Source organism: Brassica napus, chromosome C3, assembly GCF_020379485.1.
Source record: "Brassica napus cultivar Da-Ae chromosome C3, Da-Ae, whole genome shotgun sequence".
NCBI classification, from domain to species: Eukaryota; Viridiplantae; Streptophyta; class Magnoliopsida; order Brassicales; family Brassicaceae; genus Brassica; species Brassica napus.
In genome coordinates this window covers 70,316,571-70,325,109 of record NC_063446.1, presented here as the reverse complement: position 1 = coordinate 70,325,109, position 8,539 = coordinate 70,316,571, and the positions used below count along the sequence as shown (strand labels likewise).

Below are 8,539 nucleotides of genomic sequence, written 5' to 3'. Positions count from 1 at the left end.
GAGTATTTTTCTGATACCGCATGCGAACCCCCAAAGTTTCTTCACCGGCAGCGAAAAAAATATCTCCAGTAAATCCAACAGAGGTTGTTGAACAGCCTCTGATTTCATCGTCACCGGTAAATCCAGCGATGATGGTTGAACAACTGATCTAGAAATTAAATATGGAATCTGGGAGAGAGTTACAAAAGAAAGATGTTGAAATGAGAAATGAAGTTTCGAAATTGAAACTCTATCTACATGACATAGAAGAGACAGTGTTTGCTTTCTGACAACAATATATTTGAGAAGATTTTGTGACAACTTGCAAAATCCGCGTAAAATCTTCGTATAAGATCTGGCCTATTGAGATTGTCAGTTGGAGAGAACTAAGGATATGGTCTTTTGTGTATTAATAATAAATGCACGGTACGTGAACGCTTAAGGTTGGTATTCCGCTAAATACATTATACTTTGTTGGTGTAACTTCTAATTTCTCAAAAATATTTTACCAAAAATAACAGAGCTGATCACGAGCATAACCAAATGAAACATTTGGCCATAACCCCTAAATTTTAGTAATTAATATGTGTATCATTTGACCTCTAAATTTATTTTTAAATATATATGCATTGATCATTTAATTTGTTTTTTTTAAGTTCCATAAATATCAAGGCCGCCGTGACAAAAATAAAATGCTTTTGTAATTCGACGAGTTAGTTATCATTTAGCATATATGCTTTCTATAACACGTGATTATTCCGACATTATATTGTTTTTACCTTACTTAAAGGCACCTCAATTTATTTCAAAACCATCTTATACCTAACAAGACTATTTGTACTCATAAATCCCTTAATTTAATAAAATGTTGTAAAGAAATATGTGACTAATGCAGATTGTGAGTGAAATAGAAAGATGTCACAATCTCTGGATTTTCTATTATTTATTGGATTAAAGGAATCAATTCTTTTATATCTCTGAATTGAACGGCCAAGATCATACATTTTTTCAGGAGATTAAGATCCAACATATTTATACCCACGTGCCTAAAAACTGTACTTCTCTATGGTCTATAGAGACGCAAAAAATCCTCGGCCCACACTTGTTTGGAGACAGTACACTAAATCAAGAGACAGAGAGAAAGCAAAAAGAAAACATAACCTTCCGTTTCAAGAAAGCATCGTTTTGTCTGTCTGTGTGTCCGGAAATGGAAGATCTTGACAATGAGTACAAGAATTACTGGGAAACCACAATGTTCTTCCAGAATCAAGAACTTGAATTTGACAGGCACTTTCAGAATCTTGTAAATTTCCCTCTCTTTTTTTAGTTGGTCATTAGTTAATGAAAGTGTTAAAATTATAAATTTAGTTGGCCGTTGAAAGAAGCGTTTTCGGGTTCAGGAGACTCGAGTTCGCCGGACGGAGCCGAAATGGCCTTGTTCGTTTGGTTGCCGCAGTTTTCGGTGTCAGAGTAGGCGTCAGCGTCGGCGGCTGTGTCAGCATCGTTTGGTTGTTGTTCGTTTTACCGACGCTGACGCTGCCACAGATTGTTGTTCGTTTCGAAGCCGAAGGAAGTTGACACTGACGCCGACGCATGAACTAGATTTTGAGTTGTTCATTTGACAGACGCTGCGGCTATTTTCATTAATTCATATTTTATTTTTTAAAAATTGTAAAATTATATTTTAAATAAATAAAATGTAGCTTAAATATATTTACATCCATAAAAATATTATATTTACTTGATAATAAATTTTTGGTCAAGTATACAAGTATAACAATATTTTTTGTCATAAATCATAAGCTAAACTAAAACAAAAATAATACCTCAAAATATTTATCACAAACAAAAGCTAAATAATATGTCAAGTTGGTTGATCAAAAAAAATACATCAAGTCTTAAATAAATATCACATATAAATGATAATCAAAGTTATAAGCAAAGAAAAACAAAGTCATTAACTAAAACATTTAATACGGTAAACGACCTCTACCATATTCATTTGTGATGTTATCACGCAAAGCTTCCATCGCTCTATCACCGGTCGGCTCATATACAAAATGTCCACCACCACCATCATCATCATCATCACCTTCTTCTTCATCACCGTCAATATCAGCTTCTTCTCCTTCTCCATCTCCATCATCATCACTTTGCCATTGTACAAAATCATGATCTTCCCGATGTGAATCACGTATGAAGTTGTGTAGTGCCATCGTCGCTGTCACCAGCTTAATCCACTTGACCAGACCATACTTTGGATGCTTACGATCCAAAACCCTCCATTTTGCTTTCCATACTCCAAATGTCCTCTCAATCACTGATCGCAGACCTGAATGCTTTCGGTTAAACAATTCATGTGCACTAACTGGTGGTCCTCCTGTAGCAAATTGACCAAGATAATATCGCATATTACGATGCGGACCAAGATACCCTGTCCTTGTCGGATATCCGGAGTCAACTAGATAATACTTTCCAGGAGGAGGATGTGGGAAAGAAACCTCATTCCTCGCACAATGAGTCAAGACCTTTGAATCATGTGCTCTACCAGGTACACCGACATATGCATATATGAACTTCATATCGAAGTTACATATAGCAAGAACATTCATTGTAGGTCCTTGCTTTATGCAATTATATGCTTCTGCATTCTGACTTGGAGGGCGAACCGGGACATGTGTTCCATCAAGTGCTCCAATACAATCTCTGAAATGAGGCCAATACGATCATCATTCCTCAAAACAGGACTTACCCTTCCAAACTCGCCTTCTTGTGGTCTTAGTGTATCCACTGCAAACTTGAGAAGAGCACTCAAGACATCATCAAGCTTCCTTTGTACTGTATCCAATGAATCTTTGATACCTTGCAGCAATATCCCGCTTAGTCTTATCTTGACCAACAGTCTCGAGAAACATCACAACACATTCCTCAAGGTAGACATGGTGAGTCTCTTTCAATCCATATCGCTCAGCTAGCATCTTGCACAAAGCTTCAAAAGTCCTTTGATTCATTCGAAGAATGTCATAACATTGCTGATCAGATTCATACATAAGTTGTTAAACATGTTGCCATCCTGCTCCTCGATCTGTTCTATGACTCAATCTCACAGTAATAGGCACATCAAACAAACCAAGTTCATCATCATAATCACCATCCTCATCTTCCAACATCCATCTTTCAAGCATCTACAAAACCATATTGAATAAATCATCATCAGTCTAAATAAGACACTGTCCAATACAAGACCAGCAAGCATTCATTAACAGCCAAGGCACAAGTTCAAGTAGATAAATGTTCAAGATAGAAATAAGAAACAACACATGTGATCTGTTGCAAACCGACCAAGACAATTATACTAGTTCCGTGTTTAACAAACCAGTACACATTCATAACTCGCCATGTTTCATAGTGTGCCTCCAACCAAGACAGGAAAGAAACTATTCAATTAAAATTATAAAAATCAGACCAACAAAATCACATAACTGATTATAAGACTATAAAGCAATACTAAGATTAGATAATTGATTATAAAAATTATAAAGCCACAAAAGGAAGAGTTTCATACAAAGATCAGACCAACAAGATCACAAAAAAGACTAGTCCTAAGCTCCATACTAGTTCCAGCAAGATCACAAAAAAAAAAGACTACTCCTAAATTCCATACTAGTTCCAGCAAGATCACAAAAGAAGACTAATCCTAAGCTCCATACTAGCTCCAGCAAGACCACCAAACTCACAACCTACTCAATCATCACGTTTTATCTTGGTCCTAAGCTCAAGAAACCTAATCTTAACTTCATCTGTCTTCATTGTTATAAAAGCTTTTCGGTTCCCTTCACTATCTATAAGAAGTTCCATTGCTGCTTCATATAATGGAGACCACTCTCTCACTTCAGGCAATGAAGACAGTATCTCTAACACATTCTCAACACTAGAAGCTTCTTGACGCTCCAACATCCGTTCCGCTATCTTGTTCTTCACCTCAAGAGCTTCAGTCCGTTTCACACAAGCCTCTACAACCATCTTTTTCCTTACGCATTCTTTTTCTTCTTAAACTCTCAGAATGAGTTTGAGCTGCTGGCTGTGTTTGGCGCTGAGCTTGGTGTTGGGTTTCTGTCTCCAATGCTTGAGTCTCTGCTGCTGGCTGAGAATCAGCTTCATCATCACTATCATCTCCACCCATTCTAGAATCCAAACTTGCTTCTCCATGTCGTCGGCGTCATCGAAGAGAGTAGTCTCTGAGAGGAACAGAAGGCAAAAGCTTAATCAGAGAATATTGGCTCTCCGATAATCAGTCGTTCCCAAAATAAGCAAGGTGTAATCAGAGTTTTATATTTTGGTCCCTAATTACCCTTATATATATTATAACTCTTTACGTGTAAATGACTGATTAGAATTGGATTCAATTAATATATTAATGGGTTATATTAATATAGTTGGACAAGGCATCTGTCATCAAAGATTCGATCGATTATATGCAAGAACTTATTGATCAAGAAAAGAGGTTAGCAGCAGAGATCAGAGAGCTGGAGTCACAATCATCATTGATAGAAAATCCTGCAAGAGATTACAATTGCATCAATAATTTCCCGGAAAATCAGCAGCGAGATCTCTCAGACGTTAATGTCCTGAGATCAAAGAAATCAAGGCAGATGGATTACAATACTTTTGGTTCATCAATTACTAGAGTACATGTGCATTCCCTCATCGAAGTTCTGGAAGTAAGTACTACGTAGTGCATCTTCTTACATGTTTTAGTTTGTTGATTTTAAAATAGTAATTTTGATTCCAATTTTTTTAATAAAAATGAAAAGATGAAGGTGACTTGGATGGGAGAGAAGACAGTAGTGGTATGCATAACATGTAGCAAGAAGAGAGAGACACTGTTGCAGCTTTGTAAAGTATTGGAGTCTTTGGATCTCAACATTATCACCACTAACTTCTCTTTATTCTCATCTCGTCTCTCTACCACTCTCTTCCTGCAGGTCTCACCTCCCTCTCTCTTTAGTATGTTTAATGAAATTACTACATTTAGTATTAACTAGCACAAAGTAGTGTACAATGTCTTTGTTTGGTTGTCTGTTTTTGGTAATCTGTGCCAAAAATGGTCTCATGCTCTAGTAAAGTGGGTTGTTCTTTGTCCGTTGCTCTTGTCCACTACTTCCTACTTTTTTTAATAAACTACATTTTACAAAAAAAAAATTGTTCCAAATTAGATGACGCTACGTTATCAATATTTGTATCTAAAATTATTAACAATTTATGTTATATGACTAATGATATTATATATTCTATTTTATTATTATTTGAATTGTGGCCATGTAAATAATAAATGATAGTTTTGTTTAACAAATATAAAATTTTAATATTTTTTTAATCTATATACACAATCCTAAAACACCATCTATTGAAAAATAGGAAGAAATATACAATAGTTAAAATAATCCAAAGAAATCTTTGGGAATATCACTATCAAATTCAATTATAATACAGACCCATTTAGTTACTACTTTGTTCCCACATTTCTCCATTTAGTGGATTTTAATTCGTACTAGTATTCGAATATCATTAGCGAAGTCTCTCAAAGAAAGTCTTTTATCACATATATTAATACTCCCTTCTACTTTTCTACACGTATTAATTATCGCAATTCTCTCGAATAATTCTATTTAAGTTTTTGTCATAAAAATAACTCTAAAAAAAATAACCAAAATAACTTCCTTTTATTTTGAAAATATTAATATTTATTTTTTATTTTTAAAATTTTGAAACCATATCTTCAAAACCACACACATTAACTCTAAACCCTAAGTCTAGATTAGTTAACTCTAGGTTAAAACCTTTAATAAAAATTATTTTGGTCATTCTCTTCATTGAGGGCTGTTTTTGTGACAAAAACTTTAAAAAGACTATCCTAAGGAATTTATCTGTTAATTAAAATAATACATATATAATTTTTTTGGTAAATTATATATTAGAATAGGTTCATCTTGATATTTTAACTTTGTTATGAAAGTGATATTCATAAAACATAGGAAGTATAATAGTAATAACATCTTTCAAGATTTTGAAAACTCTCTATTGCTCTATCCGTTTTACAAAGAATATCTTTAAAGATTTAAAAGTTTTAATTTTGTTTCATAAAGAGTATCGTTTTACATTTTAAAGATATTTTTTTTACAAAATTCCATTTTTAAGTTTAATGTTTAATGTATTAAGTGGAGAAATAAACTATTATTAATGAAAGTTAGAAAATGTTTTTTTAATAATTTTCTTAATCTGCATGAAAAATTATCAATGACATCTCCATAAAATAAGAGAAGTATAATATCTAAATTATTGAAACTCATGTCCATTTTGGTACTGTTTGGAAACATGTATCTCTATAATATAATTTGAGAATTCAATATCCTATGTGTCGCTCTCACGTTAACTCTCACAATGGTTGATTACACCAATACCCTTAATGAATTAAAAATATTACATTTAAAATATTATTATTGCTTTTTTATTTAGTTTTCTTTTTAAAATTTTCCAAAAAATATAAATATAATAAAAAGTAAATTATTTATAAATTAAAAAAATGAATTGAAAAATATGTATATATAATATGATTTCATTAAAAAAAGGAAAGTTCACAAAATAGTAATATTACATTTAAAAAATATTTTCGAATAACATAAAATATAATTTAGAAGTAATAAAATACTTTCTTTATATCTATATTTTCTTAGATGAAAAATATAAATTTGTATATAATGTGATTTTATTTAAACAAAATTACACAAATAATATTAATATTAGAAAAAAAAAATACTATTTCTTTTAAAACATAAATTTAAACAATACAAAAAAATCTATAATACTATTTGAGAAGTCAATTTCCTAAGTGTCACTCTCACGTTAATTCTCACGATGGTTGATTATACTGGTACCCTTAATGAATTAAAAATATTACATGTAACATACAATTACTTATTTGTTATTTAGTTTCCTTTTTAAAATTTTCCAAAAAACAAATACATATAATAAAAAGGAAATTTTCTATAAAGTTAAAAAAAAATGAATTGAAAAACGAAAATATATGTATATATAATATGATTTCATTAAAAAATGAAAGATCACAAAATAGTCCCCACAAGTAAATTACATTTAAAAATATTTTCAAATAACATAAATTATATTTTTGAAGTAATAAACACTTTCTTTATATCTATATTTTCTTAGATGAAAAATATAAATTTGTATACAATGTTATTTGAAAAGAAAATATTATTTAGTTTAAAACATAATTTTAAACAATACAAAAAAAATTCAAAGTAATAGAAATATTTTTATATATCTATCTATTTTCTTAGATGATTACATAAAACAATTAAGTAACATAAACTGATATATGTTTAATTGACTAAAAATAGTTTATAATTAGTATTATTGAAATATTTTATTTATTTTTCATATATTTAGTTGACTATAATATTTTGCAATTACAGCAAAAAAAATGTAGATAAATTACATTTTATTTATATAATATTATTTTCAAATACAATCACAATTTTATTTACTTCTTATTTTAAAGAGTTATTAGAAAAAACTAAAAAAATTAGAAATAATCATCGTTTGACCAAATAGTTACAAAATAGTTTAATGAGGTAGATATTTTATATTTTATCATTATTAAAGTTATTTGATTTCTTAATATTAAGTTTGCTTTTAAATTTTATGTTTTTATGTTTGTGGAACTTAATAGAACCATAATCAAAATACCAAAGCAAATATGAATTCTCATTTTTAATATTATTTAAAATAAATTTCAGTTTTCATTCAATAAATCAAGGCATAAAGTTATTAAGAATTTATAAAATATTTTAATTATTGTAAATATTGATATGTGTTCATGAGCTTCCAAAAACGTATCAGCTACTTATGCATGTAACTTCCTATTGACCATCACTTTATTTTTCTAATATTTTTTTAAAAACATCAACAAATTTGATAAATAATATGAAAATACATGGACATTTCAAAGATAAAAAAAAATTGATTTGATTTGACTTAATAATAACAAAAATAATCATACTTCATTTTGAATTTGAAATAATATATGTAAAATCATAGATTTAACTACGATAAGAATATATAAATTTATAAGAATAGTAATTTATTTTATAAATATAAATCATAGGACAACTTAAAACATATTAAAATAAAAATAAAATATTAACTAACTGTTACAATTTAGTTTTTTTTTTAATATATATATACGAGATTTCAGAATATTATCGTTATATTAATTTATGTAATTTGGAATAAGACACTTTAGTTTATTTTTTTATTTCACTCTAATCACAATATATCTTAAGTTATACATAATCTTCATAAAATATATTTACATTTCTAAGACAAAAACCACCTAAATGCAAATAAGAAATTAATCAAAACTTTAATACAGTTAGAATAAAAAATATTGCAGTTGAATTTAGAGATGAAATCCAATTTACCCAAATAATAACTAAATCAACTGTAAAAACAACAAAACCGATTTGATATATATATATAT

General features: G+C 29.7%; 1 pseudogene; it reads left to right on the top strand.

The window, feature by feature from the left end:
* The first annotated feature begins 1,186 nt into the window (after positions 1-1,186).
* On the top strand, positions 1,187-6,438 carry LOC106384825 (annotated as a pseudogene).
* Positions 6,439-8,539: the final 2,101 nt, after the last annotated feature.